General features: G+C 34.0%; 1 protein-coding gene across 3 annotated transcripts in view; it reads left to right on the forward strand.

Moving 5' to 3' along the window:
* raskol (Ras GTPase-activating protein raskol) overlaps window positions 1–14,772 on the forward strand; it is a 469,413-nt gene that overhangs the window by 385,050 nt on the left and 69,591 nt on the right. The gene's annotated exons all lie outside the window — the stretch shown is intronic.

Here is a 14,772-nt window from a genome sequence, read left to right on the forward strand (position 1 = left end):
ATTAATAATGTTAATGATAATAATTCCTTTCCTTTTAAAAGCTTTCTTTATTATTTTTAATAATATATTATTCGTTAATAAATATTTATTAATAAAATGAATTTATATTATTTTTCCAATTATTTTTTAACTCGAAATAATTCGAATGAAAATCAGGGAAGTTATAGATACCTATCACAAGCATGATCACCATAACTTCCCTGTCAGCGAATCTTAGTATATTTAATAATAACAAATAAAATCGAATTAGCCGCGGCAGCTTCCAGCAATTCGTCACGAGAAATTTCATCGGAATTCCCATCTGCCGGCCACTGCAATATGCCAAATCGACGAATACGTGTCAGATTAATAACCCAAACCGTGACTGCGCGCTGCCATTCACGAATTTTAATCGTTTCCGAAATTCCGGAATTTTGTTTGACGTTCCTGTGACAAATCGACGCGTGTCCCTTCGTTCTGCATACTATACTCGCCGCGCTATACCTAATACGATCGTTGCATCTGGGGAAAAGCGGTTTCTAATGGCTACCGAGAACGACTCGCCGTAAATGGGCATTGAGAATTTATGGTTTTCCGCATAATACTTCGGTTCACGCCTTATCCAAACACACGAGCCGCGTTTTTGCTCGAAGACGTGTGTTTGATTGGTGGAAAAGTGGAGAAAATGGCGGGAAAGTTGAGCGAGACTAATTGATGACCGAGTATAGTGAGATTTTAGGAATGAAAAATGGATTTGCGGAATAAAGCTTTTATTATGGTGTATACATAGCATAATTTTTTCTTTTCTTTGTGTTTGTGTATGGGAATTTTGTGTGTGTGCTTTTTATGCTGTTTTTTGGGGATGACAGATATGGGGTGGGATTAATTTTATTAATATTGATTTATTTTATTATAATAGTTTGAATTTTCTCAGTGAAATTATGAAAATTAGAAGATTTCAAGGTGCTGCAATATATGATACTTTCGAAAATTTCGAAAAAGTCGAAGGTTTCTTGAATTTCGAGGAGTTGCTTGGGACAGGACACTAATGGCGCTATTATAGTGCCATTAGGGCGCCATTATGGGGACAACGATAAACTGCAATCGGGATAGAAAAAGAGTACAGTGGAAATAAATTTACGGACACTTATGTTTCTTCTTTCGAAATGAAACTTTCGATTTCACGAAGTTCCCAGCATTTGTGTGACAAATATAGCTTCTCTTATTCTTGCTGCAGTTTTGCATGGGAAGTTCGTGATCAACTAGGCTCGGTATTAGTGTTAGAGATTATATTTATTCCCATCCAATATTAGTCATATTAAAATCATAAATTGTTATATAATATAGATTATGTTATACATTGTAATTAATATATATTACAGTAAATGTATAATATACATTATAATATAAACATATTAGTAATAATATTAATATCAATTATGTTAGAATAATATCCATAATTATATTTATAATAATATTAAGAATAATTATTCTTATCTTTGAATTCAAGAAATACAACCAAAAAATCCTAAAATTCTTCCTCCACCAAACTATAATAATGTTAATATTAATTATATTATAATGATATCGACAATAATATTTATAATAATATTAAAAATAATTACTCTTATCTTTGAATCCAAAAAATTCTAAATTTTGTTCCTTCTACGAATCATAATAATATTAATATTAATTATATTATAATAATATCCACAATAATATTTATAATAATATTAAAAATAATTACTCTTATCTTTGAATCCAAAAAATTCTAAATTTTGTTCCTTCTACGAACCATAATAATATTAATATTAATTATATTATAATAATATCCACAATAATATTTATAATAATATTAAAAATAATTACTCTTATCTTCTAATTTAACAAATATAACCAAAAAATCCTAAATTTCTTCCTCTCTAAACTATAATAATATTAATATTATATATATATATTAATATGATATTGTCAATAATATTTATAATAATATTAGGAATAATTACTCTTTGAATCCAAAAAATCCAAAATTTCTTTCTTCCCTAAACTATAATAATATTAATATTAACTATATTATAATGATATCGAGATTAATATTTATAATAATATTAATAATAATTACTCTTATCTTTGAATTCAACAAATATAACCAAAAAATACTAAATTTCTTTCTCCCCTAAATTATAAAAATATTAAGAATAATTACTTTTATTTTTGAATTCAACAAATATAACCAAAAAATCCTAAATTTCTTCTTCCCCCAAACTATAATAATATTAATATTAATTATACTATAATAATATCGACAATAATAGTTATAATAATAAGAAGAATAATTTCTCTTATCTCCTAATTTAACAAATATAACCAAAATATCCTAAATCATTTCCACTCTCCCCCAACTTCTCAAAATAGCTTCTCTCCCCACCATATCACCAGCACCAAGAACCGTCCCTAATAATTTATCCACCCCCACGAAAAACCAACAATATTCTCTTAATTTTCTCATCTCAGTCCCATCGAACATCGACAATCTCCAAGAGTATCACTCTCAGCATCATCAAACACCTCTACCCTGTTCCAAAAACAAGCACCCCGAGTCAGATGAACCGCAGACACAGGAAGCCAAGTCTCGTTTCCTTCCAGCAACGCTATGCATCGTGTATGCACGTGTAGCGGACATAAATTGCGCTTGGTCATCCTTCGCCTATAAATAATTCCAGCCCCGGGGGCACAATGGGTGGGACAGCTGAAAACGGCCTAAAAAGCGACCCCAGTGACGGGCAGAGCACGATGGCTTTTCGATGGAGTCCGCGCTGACGCGTGCAGAGAGGAGCCGAGGCTGAGGTGTCCGGGGTCGCGAAAATAACCGGTGTGAAGGCAGACGAGAAGTCGAGAGGGCGAGTACAAAGCAGAGGGAGTGATGAAATTCGCACCCTCGTCGGGGGACGGGTGGCCCTCTCAGGCCAGAGGCGTCGAGACATCGATCGGGATCGATTTCCTCGCCTCGGGGCTTTTTAATTGGAAAATTTTTGGTTCACCGAGTACGTCGGCTTTGTGTACCCGGGCTGATTGGTTTGGTCGCTTGGTGGATTTGTAGCTGAAGGATTTCGGTTAGGGGGCGTCTGGTCGACTGGGTTGAGACGTTTCACCTGACGGAGGCAACGATTCATCCGCTCGCTTTGTGCAGCTTTCATTGAAAAATTAATCGCCCGGTGTTATATCGCGCAGATATTTCGAGTAACAGGCTTGTTTCGCGTAACTGTGCTTGGAGAATGGTGGTTGGAGGGATCTGTGCTTTGGGATGAGCGAGTTCAGATGCCTGACATGTTAGAGTTAATTAATTTGTTCCTGTTTTGGATTTAGTTCATTAGAATTGGTATTGTAGATGTATTCTGTGCATCAGAATTGGTCTGGTTCTTTAATGGATTTGGAGTTGAAGGTTTCTTCGATCAGAAGGATCTATGATCCAGGTTGACCGAGTTCAGATGCCTGACATGTCAGAGTAAATTAATCAGCTCTTGTTTGGATTTACTCTTTGTTTTGGATTTGGTTCATTGAAATTGGTATTGCAGAAGTCTTTTATGCATCAGAATTGGTCTGATTCTTTGATAATTCTAGAGTTGAAGGATCCTAGTTAGAGGAATCTATGATCCAGGTGGACCGAGTTCAGATGCCTGACATTTCAGAGTCAATTAATCTGTTTTTGTTTTAGATTTGGTATTAGATTTTATTTTAGATTTGGTATTGCAAAAATCTTCTTTGCATCAGAATTGGAATGGCTTTTTGATGGATTTGTAGTTGAATGTTTTCGATCAGAGGGATCTATGATCCAGGTTGACCGAGTTCAGATGCCTGACATGTCAGAGTTAATTAGTCTACTCTTGTTTGGATTTACTCTTTGTTTTGGATTTGGTTCATTGAAATTGGTATTGCAGAAGTCTTTTATGCATCAGAATTGGTCTGATTCTTTGATAATTCTAGAGTTGAAGGATCCTAGTTAGAGGAATCTATGATCCAGGTGGACCGAGTTCAGATGCCTGACATTTCAGAGTCAATTAATCTGTTTTTGTTTTAGATTTGGTATTAGATTTTATTTTAGATTTGGTATTGCAAAAATCTTCTTTGCATCAGAATTGGAATGGCTTTTTGATGGATTTGTAGTTGAATGTTTTCGATCAGAGGGATCTATGATCCAGGTTGACCGAGTTCAGATGCCTGACATGTCAGAGTAAATTAATCAGCTCTTGTTTTAGATTTAGTTCACTGAAGTTGGTATTGCAAAAGTCTTCTATGCACTGGAATTGGGCTGGTTCTTTGATGGATTTGTAGTTGAATGTTTTCGATCAGAGAAATTGGTGGTTCTGGTTGACCGAGTTCAGATGTCTGACATGTCAGAGTAAATTAATCTACTCTTGCTTTGGATTTGGTTCACTGAAGTTGGTATTGCAGCAGTCTTTTATGCATCAGAATTGGTCTGATTCTTTGATAATTCTAGAGTTGAAGGATCCTAGTTGGAGGAATCTATGATCCAGGTTGACCGAGTTCAGATGCCTGACATGTCACAGTAAATTAATCTGCTCTTACTTTGAATTTAATTCATTGAAGTTAGTATTGCAGAAGTCTTTTACACATTGGAATTGGGCTAGTTCTTTGATGGATTTGTAGTTGAATGTTTTCGATCAGAGAAATCGGTGGTTCAGGTTGACCGAGTTCAGATATCTGACATGTCATCCTGCTCTGCATCCAGCCTGCTCTTGTTTTGGATTTGGTTCACTGAAGTTGGTACTGCAAATGTCTTCTATATCTCGGAATTGGTGAGGTTAATGATTTTGAAATTGAAGGATCCTAGTCAAGGGGTTCTATTATGATCCAGGTTGGCTGAGTTCAGATGTCTCACATGTCAGAGTTAATTAGCCTGCCCTTATTTTGGCTTTAGTTCACTGAAGTTGTCATTGCAGTAGTTTTCTATGCATTGAAATTGGTCTGGTTCTTTGATGATTTTAAAGTTGAAGGATTCTAGTCAGAGGGATCTATGATCCCGATTAAGCAATTTGTCAATTTGAGTTTGATTTGATCCTATCTTTTAGTGACTTGATTTATAAATACTTCAGTTATTGTACAAACTCTTTTCCCCTGTTTAAAATAGTTCATTTAATTCATGCAATTAGTGCATACGTAGTTGAAATTAAAAATTGAATGAGGTAAGAGAGAAAGATAGAGTAAAAGCGAAATAACTCTAAAAGTACTTTGGATTTTGGCTCTCTCAGTAAACTCTTTCAGTATCTTAGATTTGATTTAGTATCTAGAGTATTAGATATTTAGTACCAGAGTGTTTCAGATTCTTAATTTAATTTAGAAAATGAAGGATCATTTAATAAATCATTCAGTATATCAAAAATGGGAGAATCTACCCAATTTTAAAGAGACCTAACCTCAAAGTTCCAACTCCTGAACAGATCAAATTGTTCATCCACTTAATTTCTAAATAAATCAGACCTCGTTAGTCCAATTTCTAAACAAAAATCTGACAATATTCCTGTAATTAACCTAACTCGAACATGGTCAATGCAATTTTTAAGCAAGTCAAACCTAATTCTGATTTAATTTCGCCTTACTTCTGTCATCTTTCTGCATAAAATTCCTCGGAACTATACATCGTACCAAACCACCCCTGGTGGCATCGTGTTGAAAATCCTTTCTCGACTGGACCATGAACGTTTTGTTGAACAGCTTTGCAACATTGTCGCGATTTAACAAGGTGTGGACCCCATAAAAAGAGGATCGAGTGAGCATTTTGTTGGTCGTTACTAATGACCATGGCATTGTGAACTGGCCGGCCACTATATAATAAAGCGATAAATTAAACGTACCAACCCCACACGTCTCGTCGCCTTTTTTCTTTTTCTTTTTTTTTTCTTACGTGTTAACAGTCATTGTGGGGTTAATGGCGTGTGAATCCCATGAATCGTACCGGTTACCAGTCGACTTCAATGGAAACCAGTCGAGTCGGTGGGTCGTCATCGTTGGTCTTCTTTACTGACTACTTGGACACGCCGGGTATTATCGATTCGAAAAATTACGAATTATTTTCCTTTTTTAATTTCGCTTCCATGGGTTCTTTTTATGGGGATTTCGATATGGGGAAGTTCGAGAAAACAAAAAAAGGATTTTACACGAAATGGCGAGTATTGCCGATTATTAATTGGAAAATTAGAATTTTTATAATTTCGTTCTTATATATTATTATAATTTTTTAATTATTAATTTTTATTAAAAAATAATCATTTTTGAACATTTTTTAATTTTTCTGTTACTATAATCGATTCTTTTTATATATGTGTATTAATTTTATCTATATATATAATTGCATTTTTGAGATTAAATAATCTTGAATTTTGACAATTAATTTAAGTAAATATTTATTGGTTAATAAATTAGTTAATAAATAATTCATTACTAATGTGTAATAAATAAATAATTTATTAGTTTTTGGCTTCATATGGTCCATGAATCTAAGAAATTTGTTAATTTTATAATTAATTCGGAGATTATATAAATATTTATTTTTATTCACATGACACGTACTTATCCCTCTAGATTATAGTGATTTAACACACAAAAATGTAGTATTCGAGGAATGTTAATAATTATAAGATGTAATTATTAAAATTAATTACACGAAGTATGACAAAGAAATATTTAGCATATTTTAATATTATCATAACCGATCTCTAAATTTTTAAAGTTCAATACCTTTAAAAATATCATTTTAATATATTAATTAATTTAATTCCATCTTCATTGATACAGAAATAAAAATTTTCTTGCAATATAGATCATTCTAATCTAAAATAATAATAAACAACGTAAAATCAGATCATAACTGTTCAATTTTACCATTTAAAAATTCGAGAACAATTCTCTAATGAAAAGATAGCATAATTAGTGCTTCCTGGTTTTCATAGAAAATTTTCATAGTGAAAATGACGATAGTATATGAGAAGTAGCGAAAAAGAGGAACCCAAAAGCCATTGTCTGGCTTTCGCGTTATTTCGACGTGAAAGCAGCTTCCTCGATCACAAAAGACAACTAGACAAGTTTTGTTGCACGTGTTCAAACAACGAATCGCGTTTTGTAGTCTCGAAAAGCTGGGAAATTTCGTTCTACGTGCGTGCGTAATTAGAAATGACGCAGCATGTGCATAGAAAAATTTGCAGCCAGTTTGTACTCCATTCTACACTGAACAAATGTTAAATAATAATAAATGTACAAAGAAATTGAAATTGAATAATATTCTTGACACATTTTATACAAGCGAGACGTGATTAAATCATAATGAAATTTTTCGTTGAACAGAGAGAAATATTCTTCATTTATCTTTTTAATAAAATCAGCCAAAGTTTGAAAAATTTAGGTTCATTAATATTCTTTTACAATTAAATATTTTATACAATTAGAAATTCCAATATATTTTTATTGAAGATCAGTAATTAATTTTTAATAAAAGATTAAATTAAGAATGAAATTTGTACCAAACTTAAATTCTCAAAAAGCCAATAAAAATAAATTGCTGTCAAATTTAAATTTTGAAGAAACTACTGTGAATCAAATTTTTATTGAGTTTAAATCACTGAAAAAATTCTGAAACTTACATTTTTCAAAAGCTACTGAGAAATTAAATGTTAATTCATTAGCTACTAATTTTGATATTAAAATACTTTAGCTGTAAAATACTAAATAACTAAAAATAATTTAAAATCAAAAAATTATCAAGGAAATATCTATATTTCTGAAACCATAATATTATATCTTTATATAACATAATATAATACAAATTTTATATATAATAAAATTTTATATTTTTTATTATTTCTGAAACTATAATATTATATCTTTATATAACATAATATAGTGCAAATTTTATATATAATAAATATATTATTAATAAAAATTAGTATAAAACTATATTATCAAGAAGTAAAAACATAATACTATAAATATTTCTAATCCCCAAACACCATAAATATTTCCATGGATATAAATATTCCAATGAACTCTTCCAATACCAAAATTAATTTCTCTTAATTATTATTAATTTTTATATTTTTTATTATTTCTGAAACTATAATATTATATCTTTATATACCATTATATAATACAAATTTTATTTATAATAAATATATTACTAATAAAAATTAATATGAAGCTATATTATCAAGAAGTAAAAACATAATACTATAAATATTTCTAATCCCCAAAACACCATAAATATTTCTATCAATATAAATATTGATAACGCCGAAATTAGTTTCTATTAATTATTATTAATTTTTATACCATTTTTATCAAATTAATACTGAAATTAATAAATAATTAAAAAATCCCAATTAATTTTTCAAACGTCACCGTCACTTCCCAAAATAAAGCAGCACACCATACCCCATTCCAAGCCCCCCAATATCGACCTAAAATAATCCCGAATAGCATGCCGAGCAGCATCCTTCAGTTCTCGACTCTCGTCGAGTTTTCCGGAAGTTTGCCCAAGGCAGCAGTCCCCTTATCGAGTTTCCCCGATTCGATTAATCCTCGAGGCCGCGTAGTTTCCCTCGAACGGCGTGAAATTTTCCTGCAATCTCGTCGCGATGATCTATTAAAAGAAATTCTACGAGCCACCAGAGCGTTCCTTCCCCGATGCCATTGTCCCCTGAAGAACTCCCTTGTCTAATGGAGACACAGCGCGGCAGAGAGACAGAGGGGTTCTTGGACGTTCGCCAAACGCTGCGTGGAATGTCGAAGGAAAACCTTCCCGCGGGATTTCGGCAACATGAACCGAGTTCAGCGCGTTTCGAATAATTTCCGGCTGAAGACAGCTGGAAAAACAGACGAGAACGAGGCCGATGGAATTTTTTCCTTCCCTTTCGCGATATTTGCCTTTCGCGTAAACGCTTTTGTCGTTTGACAAATGGAATCAGAGAGAGAAAGAGGGGGTCTAATGGTTTTAGCATAGGTAATACAGTTTTGGCAGATTCCGAATCTCTTTGCGACTTTTTTCGGTATTTTGAACGAAGCATAAAATTAATTTTATTATCGACCTTTATTGTTGTTATGGGGATTTTTCCTGTATCCCCTGCTTCACGGTTTTGCTCAGGAAATGGATTATTTCGATCTTTTAGCTTTTATTATTGGCTGGGAGGAGAGTGTCTATGAATAGCAAATAGGTGAGAGCAATAATGATTTAGACCAAAGAGCAATGTAGCAATAATGATAGACAAAAGAGCAGTTTAGAAATATTGATAGACAAAATCTCGTTGAACATTGTTTAGCACTTGGCTATCTCTTCCAAAGAAATGTCGTAGATTTTGTGAGCAACTTAAATAGTTGCTCTGATAAGAAATGAAAGAGATTATTGATAACTATATAGGATAAATTTTTAATAATTTTGTAAGTCGAGTAGTTAAAGAAAATTATAATTAATAATTGGTCTCAGTGCTGCAGCACTTTATTTAACATGATTCGTTTCCCAGGAACGAGTAAGCGTAGTAAATAGTCTTAAAGCGATGTTCCATTTAACTCACTAGCGCCACCACGACCCGTATCTCCAATAACTGTTTGTCGTAAATGTCGTATATCTCGTTGAATTATTTTTTAATTTTAATGATATGATCTTAGAATTTTCTGTAGTATATTTTTAAAAATTTCTTGAAAGGAGTCTTCCATAAATCCGAATACCTTCAAAACCTCCATTTCACTTGAATAGTTCACGAAATCTTTCATCTTATCTGGAAATTCCACTGCATTGTCTATTGCACTTGGACAGTCCACGAAATCGTCTATTTCGTCTAGAGAGTCTACAAAATCGTCCATTTCACTTGGACAGTGCACTACATCGTCCATTTCACCTGGGCAGTCCACGAAATCGTCCATTTCACTTGGACTGTGCCCCACATTGTCCATTGCACCTGGACAGTCCACGAAATCGTCCATTTTATCTAGAGAGCCCACAAAATCGTCTATTTCACTTGGACAGTGCACCACATCATCCATTTTACTTGGACTGTGCCCCACATTGTCCATTGCAGCTGGACAGTTCACGAAATCATCCATTTCACTTGGATTGTGCCCCATATTGTCCATTACACCTGGACAGTCCACGAAATCGTCCATTTCATCTAGAGAGTCCACGAAATCGTCTACTTCGCTTGAACAGTGCACCACATCGTCCATTCCACCTAAATAGTTCACGAAATCATCCATTTCACCTAGAGAATCTCCAAAATCGTCCATTTCACCTGGAAAAGTTCACCAAATCGTCCATTTCACTTGGACAGTCCATCAAATCCTCCATTTCTGCTGCACCAGTCCACGAAATCGTCCGTTTCACACATCACGGATCTAATAGACCCGAGAACCGAGGATTCCCAGCGCGCGGCGGCAGAAATGGCGGGAATATTTCAAGCATAATCGCGGCTCGTCCCTTATCAGGCGTTGTCGAGCGAAACGGATCGGTGATCCGAGGTCTGAGTGCAGATTCAATAGCGTCGCTTTAAAGGTGCGTGGTTATCAGCGGCGGCAATCGTGACTCTAGCACCCGGGGACCGCTTATCTCTGGCATAGTTGGCCGTATAATAAAGTCGGCCATGCAGAGATGATGATAAGGCACCGATGCTGGGACCACTCGTTAATCCGGGCCACGATATCACCGCGTGCACCTCGAAATGTATCGAATCGATCGTCGTTGGAAGGACGGTAATAAGCGCGCAGAAAGAAACATGGCGACCGTTAAGGAGTGGGCATGAGGACTCGTTGCGCCGCGATGTTTCGGTGAGCAAACGCGGAACTAACAAAGGAGCCAGACTGAATTATGCCGAAGAGCATAAGCGAGTTATACGAAGAATCTGATGGTGGACTTTTTGTCAGCCTGATCCGTAACATCTGGTGAACCTGGGTTTCTTAGAGGCTCTAGAGGCTTGATTATGACCTAATGGGTATTTTAAAAAGGAACAGGGTGATTGGTAACATCCAATGCACTTGGGGTTCAAGGGAAGATCGTGGCAGAAGTTTCAGTGGATTTGTTGGATAATTAGGTTCCTAGCTTTTAAATTCTTTGAAGTGTTCTATCTAAGGGTAAGTTCTGATAGAGAATAGAGTAAAATCCTCTTATTCGTGGATCTATTATAGGTTCTAGAGGCTTGATTGAGATCTAATGGATATTTTAAAGAGGAACAGGGTGATTGCTAACGTTTGATGCACTTGGGGTTCAGAAGAAAGTTGTAGAAGAAGCTTCAGGGGTAATTTTTGGGGAAGAAATAGAGTGTATCTATGATTGTACGTACTATGATTCTAATGATGATTATGATTATGATTCTATACACTGTATATATGATTCTTAAGCTAGAGACTTGAGAAGCTTGATAGAAGTGCAACGAAGAAAGTGTTTTGAAGAAAGAAATAGAGTATGATTTATAACATACAGTGTGTCTAATTTAAAACACATAGTGATATAAGTTTGCAGAATAAAATGGAATGCAGTAGAATAATAATTGTTCCTGACAATTCTTCTTTCAGAATGAGACAATCAGTGAGTATTAAGATCATCATCCTTTGACAGAACCTTTACTTATAAGGACATTTATCAAAAATTATTTAGAAACATGGTAAATGATCATTTACTATCATCAAAGTATATATTTCTCTTAGAAACTATATTACTTAACGTTTCAATAATTATTCTTCCAGAGTCTGCTAGCCAATCAGGCCTAATTAACAATAAGATCATCTCCGAAATGAAATCATTGTCGAAATTGTTTAATAACTACTTATTAGCTATATTTTCCAAAAATTATTTCAAAATGGAAAGTATATCGCTATTAAAATTGGTACTCTATTTATCCTTCATTTTTGTCGTAGACTAAGTCACTAGATTCCTCTATGCCATAGTCACTAGATCCCCGAAGACCCAAAACTGTTTAATAACTACTTATTAGCTATATTTTCCAAAAATTGTTTCAAAATAGAAAACAAATCGCTGTCAAAATTGATACTCTATCTATCCTTCATTTTTGTCGTAGACTAAGTCACTAGATTCCTCTATGCCACAGTCACTAGATCCCCGAGGACCCGAAACTGGCAGAACTAGAGATCGGAAACTCCCTAGGAAATGTCACCAAACTATGCAAATTCCATGAAAAATAATGCGAACGGTAAACACTGATTTTCGATACGACAATTTATACAATGTCCCGTTTAAAAAGTCGACCTACCAGTATCGGAAGACGGTCATAAAGGTACCATGGGCATTCCATTAGATAGCCGACAGTAGCAATTTGAAGCAATAAAATTGTCGTTGTCTGTAATAATTTACGAGAAAGCAGCTCGTAATATTTGCAGCGGAACACCGTGCAGATTTGATCTACCATAAAGTGTCAGTGAGTAATGAAAAGGCTAGGGACTTTTTCTCTCCCCCCGTTCGATTTCGTTGTGCGTGCAGCTTAAGGATGGTGGCGGGAGACAACGTCAGGCTCGTAAATTCGCGACCACTTCTTGTCACGGTCAGCCAGCGAGTTTTGCATCGCGATCTTATCAGAGTGTGCACGATTGTGCGGCTTTGTCGGTGTGGGTGTGTGTCTATGCGGTGTGACGTGGTCGAGAGATCTCTGCTTTGTCGGCCGAGGCTAAGCAACGTCGTCGTAGAAAATTTTTCACCTCGTCGTGGCATATGGAAATGCCGTGAAAGAATTTTTATGCATATGTCAATAGCGTCCGTGAGTGTGTTAATGGATGCTAATTTGGTCTGGACTGGTTTAAATGGTGGTTAGAGGTATTTGGACTTGAATTATCGTTCAAATATTTGAGATTTTTGTTGAAATCTTCGCGTAATAATTTTATTTTCTTAGTTTCTTGTCTGATGAATATTTAAATTTAATTTGTTTAATTTTAATATTCGAATTTAGTTGAATGAATTTAATTCTTATAATTATTGGTATTTGAATTTAGTTGATTTAATTTATTTTGTATAATTTTTGGTTTTTGAATTTAATTGATTTAATTTGTTTAATTTGTTTAATTTAATTTGTTTCATTTTTGGTACTCGATTACTATTTGAATTTAATTTGTTTAATATCTAGTATTTGAATTTAGAATTTAAATTCGTTTATTTTAGGTATTTATTAGGTAGATAGGAAGAAGAAAATAGTAAATTTTTATTTTTGTTTAATAAGTATTATTCTTATAAAGAAAATAAGAGAGAATTTTCAAAAATTGTTGTAATGTTACATTATTGTAGTAATATAAAAATATTTATATAGTGTGTTTGCAATATTTGCATATAAATATTTAGCACTCACACTTTTGGAAATAAGGTATTAATATTCAATATTTTAAAGATGAAAAATGAATAGGATTTTGTTTCAAGGAACATTTAAAGAAATATTTCCTCTTATTATCATCTTCTATAAATACCCTCTTCTATAAAGCAATGAGCGTTGCATCGAAATGCAAAGTAGTATGCTACACGATTCTAAAAGCAAGGTCATTAATCACGTTCTCTTCAAACATAAACAATTACTTTAACAATTGTTTACTAGACAAACATATAAAAAGAATTTCATAACTCAAAATGGCAGTTTAAAAGAAAAAAAGAGAAAAGGGAAATTTACAAAACCCATACATACTAAAAATTTTATATAATAATAATTTGTCAAAAAAAATAACCAGAAATCAAAATCAATTCAACCTTTTTATTCCCCCAATTCCAATTAACTCTACATTTAAATTTTACGAATAACTAAAATTCCATTTATTAAAAAAAAAAATAATATAGGTCCCAAAATTAATTAAACTTCTTGAACCCCCAGTATCATTCTATCCCCTCTAATTTAATTTTATCGGTAACTAAAATTCTCTCGAATTCACAACAAATTCCATATATACTAAAAATGTTACATAATAATAACTTGTCAAAAGAAAATAAAAAATAACCAGAAATCAAAATCAATTCAACCTTTTCATTCCCTCAATTCCAATTAACTGTACATTTTAATTTCACGAATAACTAAAATTCCATTTATTAAAAAAACAAATAATATAAATCCCAAAATTAATTAACGTTCTTAAACCCCCAGTATCATTCTATCCCCTCTAATTTAATTTTATCGGTAACTAAAATTCTCTCGAATCCACGTCTATTAAAAGTCGTTCAAAAGAGAAAGAAAAGAATTACTTCCCAGCATCGAAAGTCCCCAAACAATTCCCTTAAATCACTCGTAACAATTGGTCGATCGTAATCAACGAGACGTTGATCGCAGTCTCGCACGCATTATGTCTGGGCTGTAACGGTTTAATGGGAATTCGATTCCCGGAGAATTTGAATGCCGGCCATTCTGTCTCTTTGGGTGGTCCCGTTGAATCGGATCGTTTATGAATGATTTAACAAGAGCTCGGCCTCTCCAACCGAAAATCCAATCGGCATCGGTAGCCTCTAACGCGCCATTACGTCATGCCACGGAATGCAAGAGGTCGACCTTGCGAACCGCACAATCGTGCATTGTGAACAGTTGAATAGTCCGCGATTCCATCGCGAGCCTTCGACTTCGTTCGTCCACGATCAAACGCCGTTGGGAATTAAACCGTCCAGCGACAGATATTCGATTATAATAAATTACCCGTGGTGCAATTCCTGTCGGCCGTTTCGCCAGCGAGCAGTCCGCGGGGCAGTCTGGTAGCAGTAACGTGAGTAATGACAGATAGTTTAAGCGTTGGAATAATGGAGATCGTTGGAGAAATGTCGTTGGA

This window comes from Eufriesea mexicana, unplaced genomic scaffold (assembly GCF_001483705.2).
Source record: "Eufriesea mexicana isolate 0111107269 unplaced genomic scaffold, ASM148370v2 scaffold70, whole genome shotgun sequence".
Classification (NCBI taxonomy): domain Eukaryota; kingdom Metazoa; phylum Arthropoda; class Insecta; order Hymenoptera; family Apidae; genus Eufriesea; species Eufriesea mexicana.